We start from the raw sequence: 8,220 nt of genomic DNA on the forward strand, positions 1-8,220 counted from the left end.
AGATGGATGTAGTGTTTGTGTGAAGTAATATAAACGACCTGTAAAGGTCATTGCATAAAAGGTTTTGGCCTTTAGTAGGTAGTAAAGCATGGATATTCAAAAAACGTTTTTTGAAAACAAATGCATTTATTAACAGCATTAAAAAAAAAAAACATCCCTAAAAAACTGCTATCAGTGATTCTCATAAAATATGACACTGTTATTATGAATAACAGTCTCCATCACTTCAGTGCCTGCAGGTCAGATTAATGAAAGATGTATGTTTATCTTATGAGATCACAACAAATGGCAAACATTCTGACCAAATATATCATCTTGAAGAATCGGTGAAAGCATACATCCAAATAAAGTAATCAAAACGGCAACACGGTGAGGGGTATCTGAAAATCAGAGCAGAGTTTTAACTCACAAACACCTGGTAACAGAGGTGAGGAAACGGAAATCACTTCCTTAAAGTAAGCCTTAAGAACTTTAAAGGTTAAGATTAGTCACAAACAGGTGGTGCATCAATGTCCTTGAGCATCCTGCATTGTTTGAAAATGAGAATGGTCGCTAGTTTCAATCCCTGCTATTTGTACAGATCATATTCAAAATGCATTTTTTTACAACAAACTTGAAAGCCTCTCCTTCATTTTCAGTGTTCATTTGATGTTGATGTTCATGTGGCTGAACGTCACGTCGCGTACGTCGAGCCAAATTGGCCAATCTTTTTAAACACTCGGCACTCAGTGTCCACCTTGCTTTTCCTTGGGCGACTCATTTTAATGGAACGATTCCAGGGGAAGGTTTGTGGGTGGCTTTAGCGTAAAACTGTATCCGAAAACTCGGCGCGCAAATTACAAGAATGCTGTCGTCACAGCCCACGCTCTAAATTTGGCACTGCTACAAATAGAGCGCGAGTGCGCCATTTCCGTACTACTGAGTACGTACTTGTGAGTGTGCACCGAGCTTTCTGACACGGCTTCCGGTAGTAAATGCGCAGGCGAGTGGTTCCCCATCTACTGGGGAAACGCAGTCATTGCAGGCAAAATGACCGAAAAAAAAAAAAAAGTTTAATAATACAATTTATTTAGGGTTGGCGGGCCAGATTAAACGGTCCCGTGGGCCGGATGTGGCCCACGGGCCGTAGTTTGCCCATACCTGTTCTAAGGTCACATTATTGGAGTCGCTCAGCATCCGTCCTGCTATATCAGCGACGCCTTCACCTGTTTTTGTATTTTTAATTTTTTCCACAAATCACTTTTACCAAGTTCCACACAAACACACACTTCTATACAACCACCATTCCTGAACACAGAGCTGAAAGTATTAATTTTTGTATTCCGCTTTCACTCCACAATATTGCTGAACTGGGAGAGAAAAAAAAGTTTCCCCCTTACCTTTTGTGCCGATCGGACTGCAATACTGTTGAGCAAGAGCGGAGAAGGAAGAATCCTTTGTGGAGCATGCACTTTCCCTTCTGAAGAAATCACGTCGGATGGTCACCATTTGTTGGATTTTGTCCACAATTTAGGGAGCGCGTTATCTGCGCCTCACGGCAAAAGCCTTTGCCAATCACCTGTTATCCAATTTACTCACTGCGTGCTCGTTTGATTTCTTCAGATTTAGGAAAATGCAAAGACACTGAAGCAAAAATTAGACTTAGACAGATTGGTTGAGTTCAATCACAATTCTTGTTCAAAAAGCTCTGTTTTCAGGAAAGTACAATACAGCGCTGGGCCCTTCAAGAGCGGAAAGTCTCCATTCAGAAAAGGCAAAGTCCAAGGTTGTTAGATCAGTTTTATATTCAGTAGCACATTGTGGGCCGGGATTGATGGGCGATGAGTCTTCGGGGTGGGGCAAGTTCGAAGGAGAGTCTGCTTCCATGGGAGTGGTGCTGGTTATGGGCGATTCGGTGTGTAGGTGGGGGGCTGTTGGTATGTGTGTGTGGAGGGGGGCTGTTGTCTTCCGTCCCGTCTTTCGGCCTTGGCGATCATCTTTGGCCGAGTCTTTGGGTGGCTCCTTCTGGCACCTGCTGGTTTTATCTCCACGTGACCTTCCTGTGAACATTCTTCTCCAATCTTGGACATACACCGTCGTACCTCATTCAACCGTATCTTTTCTTTGTTAGGCAAACTATTTCCCTCTGTGCAGAGCGTTCAGTAGTAATCAAAAACTGGCGTCTAGCATTAGTCAAAACATAAGATACAATCAAGTACTGAACGGTCAAGACGACTCTGGCCGTGTCCATGATTCAGAGAAAAAACATCAGGCATGCATTCCACAGTTCCTTAAGGGTCATTAAGCTATTTAGGCAATATATCAAAAGTCATTTGTTTTTTCAAAGTCCTCAGAATTATATCAGATCATAAAGTTATAAAAACCTTTCTCATCACCACTTATCAAAAATGTCTTGTTATGTCTTCTTTATTGATTTGGTGTGTAGGTATAATTATATGCTTAAAATGTTTCTTTTATTTATTTAATATGTGAATATATTTGTCTGCTTATGTACTTTATTCAATGAGGTTTGAGCATATCTGTTTTTGTAACGAGGCAGGACTTTTTGTATTTCGACCTCATTCCTTCACCTACAAAAAAAAACTCTTACGTTTCCCTGTCATGGGCGTTTCACACTCACTTTGTAGCTTTTGAAGAATGAAGCAAATGTTAGCTGCAAGATTCAAATGAACCATTCTCCAATGATAAACTTTGCTCTGTTTGGAAAAAAAAAATGGTGGCATTCTGTCTGTGCCTTTGAGTGTGGTGCAAATTAATTTGGCTGTTGTACATATCCAATCACGTTATTTTAAAATAGTACTGATAAAATTGCTTGCTCTACAAGTTGTTATCCAAATGATGAAAATGTACAGGGTAAACCTGGGTTTTATTTTGCACTTTGACATCCGCCGTGGTTTCCGGAGTGTGAAAGTCAAGGCAATGAATGACATGTCATAAATGCAAGTTCTATTTGAAGACTGCAATTACAACATACACTTTTTGCATATTCGCGACAGTAGCTAAGCATACATAGGTATATTCAAACCACCAATAACAGATCAATTTCCAAAGATAACGCAAGGCAGTTGTGATTACTTCTACAATCAAGAATAAATAAAAAAAATCTATCAGTACCTTGTGGAGTCCGGTCAGTTTTTAATACAGATGCTCCTCTTATCTCCAGGCTTGGAGTCTGAAAAGGGGAAAGGGAAAAAGAGGTCTGATTTGACAATTCACCCATTAACTGCTGTTAATAACACGACACAACACAATTTTAACTTTTGAAGTGATTTGCCTTAGAGATAAACTCCTACTTTTTCACGTGCCACTCCTTGAGCTAAATCTGGAGTCACAAATCCATGGGTAAAAAAGGGAAATTACATATTTGCCATGCCATCATCCCAAAGCTCATCCGGAGTGAATGGTTTTGTAACTTTTTTTGTACCCTGCGAACTCCCCCACCCCGGAAAAACACGCTCATTCCAACTACTAGCAAAAGTAGTTTATATCGGTCTACATTTCAAGCAACATGAAATGCCTTACATTAAAAACATAAGATGAATACGTTTTAACCACGTTTAAAAAGTAAAGGATGTTAACTTTACCAAACCACCCACCAACAAACACATACAAACAAACAAACCACTCGCAAAAACATTCTTGAAACATACACAGCATGCTCTGTTCAAAATTATTACGTACCTAAATGCAGCCCTTCTTTGTCTTACAGAAAAGTAAGTTGGTTTGTTCTTTTTCTTTCACAACTTGAAGAACGGACCCTCTCGGCGCTTCTTCTTTCCTGGATTTTAAAATCATAACAGGTGTTGTGCTCGATTTGGTTACCCAAAACTCGAGTTTCTGCCCCCTAGTGGGGGAAGGTAAAACACGCGTGCAAGTTGATATTTTGTTTTACTTAAATAAAATAAAATAAAAAATAATTAATAAAATAAATTATGATAATGAAATAATTATTTTATTTTGCTCCACTTGATGTGCTATTTTTTTGGGCGTACACTATCTCATGTATTTAATTCAATCCCCCACATGGTCAGACAATCTACAAGTAGACGTATGGTCAAAATTAATAATAGTTGTTTAAAATTCTAAAATTATATAACTTACAGCTGTTTTTATATTTTAAATTTGTTGTCTATTTTAGGTTATTCCATAACCCTAATATCAGGTTACAGAAATAACCACAGTTGTTTTTTTAAAACAAAGCATCACAACTTCTGCACATTATTTATACAACTTACAGAATAGTTTTGGGTTTAATATTTTATATTTGATGGATTTAATTTTGTTGTATATTAACCCCAATGACACTTTACACGGATCAATGGTTGTTTAAAACATTTTGTTTGTTTTGGGTTTAATATGATCATATTTGATGGATTTAATTTTGTCATCTATTTTAGCTAAAATAGATGACAAAATTAAATAATAGTTAATTAATAATTATTAAATAATTATTGATAATTATTTAATAATTATTATAATTGTTAAATATTACAACAATTATTTTACGCTGATCCACTTGATGAGCTATTTTTGGGGCGTACACTATATAATGTATTCAATTCAATCCCCCACATGGTCAGACAATCTACAAGTAGACGTATGGTTAAAATTAATAATGATTGTTTAAAATTCTGTGCATTATTTATACAACTTACAGCTGGTTCAGAGTCTTTATTTTGAAATATGATCATATTTGATGGATTTAATTTTGATGTCTATTTTAGATTATTCCATAGCCATATCAGGTTACCAAAATAACCACAATAAACATGGATCAATGGTTGTTTAAAACAGAGCATCACAACTTCTGTACAATATTAATACTGAATATTAAATTTATAAATGTATACACCTTCCCATTCCTTTTCAAACAGGTAGGCTCTGCCTATTTTGTGCAGTGGATTTTTTTCTGTTTGTATCTGTTGTTTGTACAGAGTCATAGTTTGAATGACTTTCACCTTGCTTGTGCTTTTGAGTGTATTTGTCTTCATTTGCTTCATTATGTGTGGTTTGCCTGTTTGAAACGAATTAATTCAATTCAATCCAATTCAATTCAAATTTCAGATTTGTTTTGGGTTTAAGATTTCATATCTGATGCATTTAATTTTGTTGTCTATTTTAGGTCTATGTGTAGACCTACAATAGACGTCTATTTTAGGTTATTCTATAGACCTAATATAGACGTCTAAATTAAGTCTATGTGTAGACCTAATATAGACATCTGAATTAAGGCTACAGATAGACCTAATATAGATGTCTATTTTAGGTCCATATATAGACGGAATTTAGACGTCTATAAAATAACCTAAACTAACCTAATATAGACGTCTATTTTAGGTAAGCTTATTCTTCTTAGGTTTGTCAGTTTCTGTAACAACCTGCAACATGTGGATCTATGGATGTGACCCTTCGGAATACTTTGATCTCGTGACTTGAAACGAATTAATTCAATTCAATCCAATTCAATTCAAATTTCAGATTTGTTTTGGGTTTAGGATTTCATATTTGATGCATTTAATTTTGTTGTCTATTTTAGGTCTATGTGTAGACCTACAATAGACGTCTATTTTAGGTTATTCTATAGACCTAATATAGACGTCTAAATTAAGTCTATGTGTAGACCTAATATAGACATCTGAATTAAGGCTACAGATAGACCTAATATAGATGTCTATTTTAGGTCCATATATAGACGGAATTTAGACGTCTATAAAATAACCTAAACTAACCTAATATAGATGTCTATTTTAGGTAAGCTTATTCTTCTTAGGTTTGTCAGTTTCTGTAACAACCTGCAACATGTGGATCTATGGATGTGACCCTTCGGAATACTTTGATCTCGTGACTCGTGCTGTCAATATGAGTAGGTACCTAATCTACGTGCCTGCCTTTAGAAAGACAATATCTTAAATGGTTTTAATGACAGGTTTTCAAGTATTATCAAAAGTTTTTGTGACAATTTCATGAATTAAAACAGCCATCTGATTAATAATAGTTATCATTAGCATGTGTACCTATGCTTGTGCCAAATGCCACTACATTCATTCCAATTATATTTACAAACATTCTGTTTACAGGTACACCATGGCCAGAAGCAGAGTGCACCACCTTTGGAACCATGGGTTCTGGGGGATGAAGATGGCTATAGCCATACAGCCCCATTGCACATGTATGGCGGGCCTCGGAGAAGCATGTTCTCACATCGCTGCACTGCTCTTCTATCTCATGGCAAGGAGGAGCGAGAAGGTGTAGCATGCACCTCCACGCCATGCACATGGGCTGCTCCTGGAGGGAAAGGTTCCCTGGCAAAACCAATCAAGGACATCACATTCAAATCCTGTGAGTGAGAGCTGCTTCTGATGATTTCAGGACATAATAACAATTACTTTGCACCTGGTGCCTGCATGTTGAATGTTCAGATACAGAATGAGGTTGTTCCTTGAAAATGGCACAAATTTTATATGTTGAATTATCCCGGGTCTAAATGTTGTCACATTATCATACATGTATTCAAAATCATAACAGAAACTATGCACTAGTTAAGCTATGAACAGTCCAGTCATTTATAACAGTGTGTCACGCATGCTTTACTTAGCAACCCGCACTGCAATCCACATCAATGATTTCCTTCTGTTTCCTCTTTCACAGGAAGCAACTCCAAGCGGCTGAAGCCAGCCAACCCTCCCAGCGAACTGGAGCAGGAGGCATTCCTGAGGGGACTGGGAGATGCCTGTCCTGACGCTGCAGCTCTCAGGATTCCTCCTGGATACCAGCCACCACTAGCACCTGTTCTGCCTCTGCTGCTCTGTAGCCTGCTGATCTAGCAGACACGTCTTTTTCTTCAGTGCCTCCACCTCAGCTCGGAGAGCATCAATCTCTGCTTCTTTTGCATTGATGTGCCTCACTTCCATGTGGCAGTACGTGGCTCGCCATCCGGTTCAACATCTGGGAAGACATAAAAATGTTAATAGTTGACATACTAAATTACTATGTAGTACAGGGGTCACCAACACGGTGCCCACGGGCACCAAGTCGCCCGTGAGGACCGCATGAGTCGCCCGCAGGACTGTTCTAAAATTAGCTCAAATAGCGGCACTTCTCAGTGAGCTGCATCTATTTATTTTACAGTCAAACCTCAGTTTTCGAACGTCCCGGTTCTCGAAATAATCGGAATTCGAACAAAAAATTCGAGATTTTTTTTCTTCGGTTGTCGAACAAAATTCGGAGGTCGAACCTCGGGAGATGAGCCGGGAGGACCCGAGAAAACCCGACCGTGCGGCCCGGATGCCGACTGACTCCGTTGTTATTGTATTTTCGTTACTTTGAGGATTGTATTAACCCCTAATCATGACTCCAAAGAAAGTGGGAGCAATAAAGCCATCGTAAAACACAAAGACGCTCTTAAAGCAATGCGACAGTGAGCGCCCGGCGCGCTGCGGTTGCGCGATCGGACCAAATTAAGCTCCCTGCGCACAGAGGTCCACTTAAATTTTGGAAAGTACATCAGGACTTTAAAAATATTTTCTAAATTTTAGCGACCGCTCTGTCACAATAATTCGACCAGCGCGGTGCAGTTGCGCGGTCAGCGACGCGCTACTGTTGTGCGTTCGGCGGTGCGCTGCGGTTGCGCGATCGGACCAAATTAAGCTCCATGCGCACTGAGGTCCACTTAACATTTTTAAAGTACATCAGGACTTTAAAAATATTTTCTAAATTTTAGCGACGGCTCTGTCACAATAATGCGACCAGTGCGGTGCAGTTGCGCGGTCTGCGACGCACTACGGTTGCGCGTTCGGTGGTGCGCTGCAGTTGCGCGATCGGACAAAATTAAGCTCCGTGCGCACTTAAGTCCACTTAAATTTTGAAAAGTACATCAGGACTTTAAAAATATTTTCTAAATTTCAGCGACGGCTCTGTCACAATAATACGACCAGCGCGGCACAGTTGTGCGGGCGACGCGCTACTGTTGTGCGTTCGGCGGTGTGCTGCAGTTGCGCGATTGGACAAATATGCGCAAATGAAAAAATGTTCAAAAAAGGCGGTTTTTTTTGTCCTGAAACGGATTTTAAAAATTTCCATTTCAGTGGAGCCTCGGTTTTCGAACGTCCCGGTTCTCGAACAAATCGGTATTCGAACAAAAAATTCGAGATTTTTTGCTTCGGATGTCGGACGAAATTCGGTTGTCGGACCTCGCGAGATGAGCCGAGAGGACCCGCATGC

The 8,220-nt window shown here is 39.2% G+C and overlaps 1 long non-coding RNA gene across 1 annotated transcript; it reads right to left on the reverse strand.

The window, feature by feature from the left end:
* Positions 1-1,204: 1,204 nt before the first annotated feature.
* Positions 1,205-4,440, reverse strand: LOC125978176 (uncharacterized). The gene is made up of 2 exons (XR_007484915.2): positions 3,682-4,440; positions 1,205-3,172 (listed from the first exon to the last, which is right to left on the reverse strand). It is a non-coding gene; the product is annotated as an uncharacterized lncRNA (long non-coding RNA).
* Between the last annotated feature and the right edge of the window lie 3,780 nt (positions 4,441-8,220).

The sequence above is a fragment of the Syngnathus scovelli genome, chromosome 12 (genome assembly GCF_024217435.2).
Source record: "Syngnathus scovelli strain Florida chromosome 12, RoL_Ssco_1.2, whole genome shotgun sequence".
Taxonomy (NCBI): domain Eukaryota; kingdom Metazoa; phylum Chordata; class Actinopteri; order Syngnathiformes; family Syngnathidae; genus Syngnathus; species Syngnathus scovelli.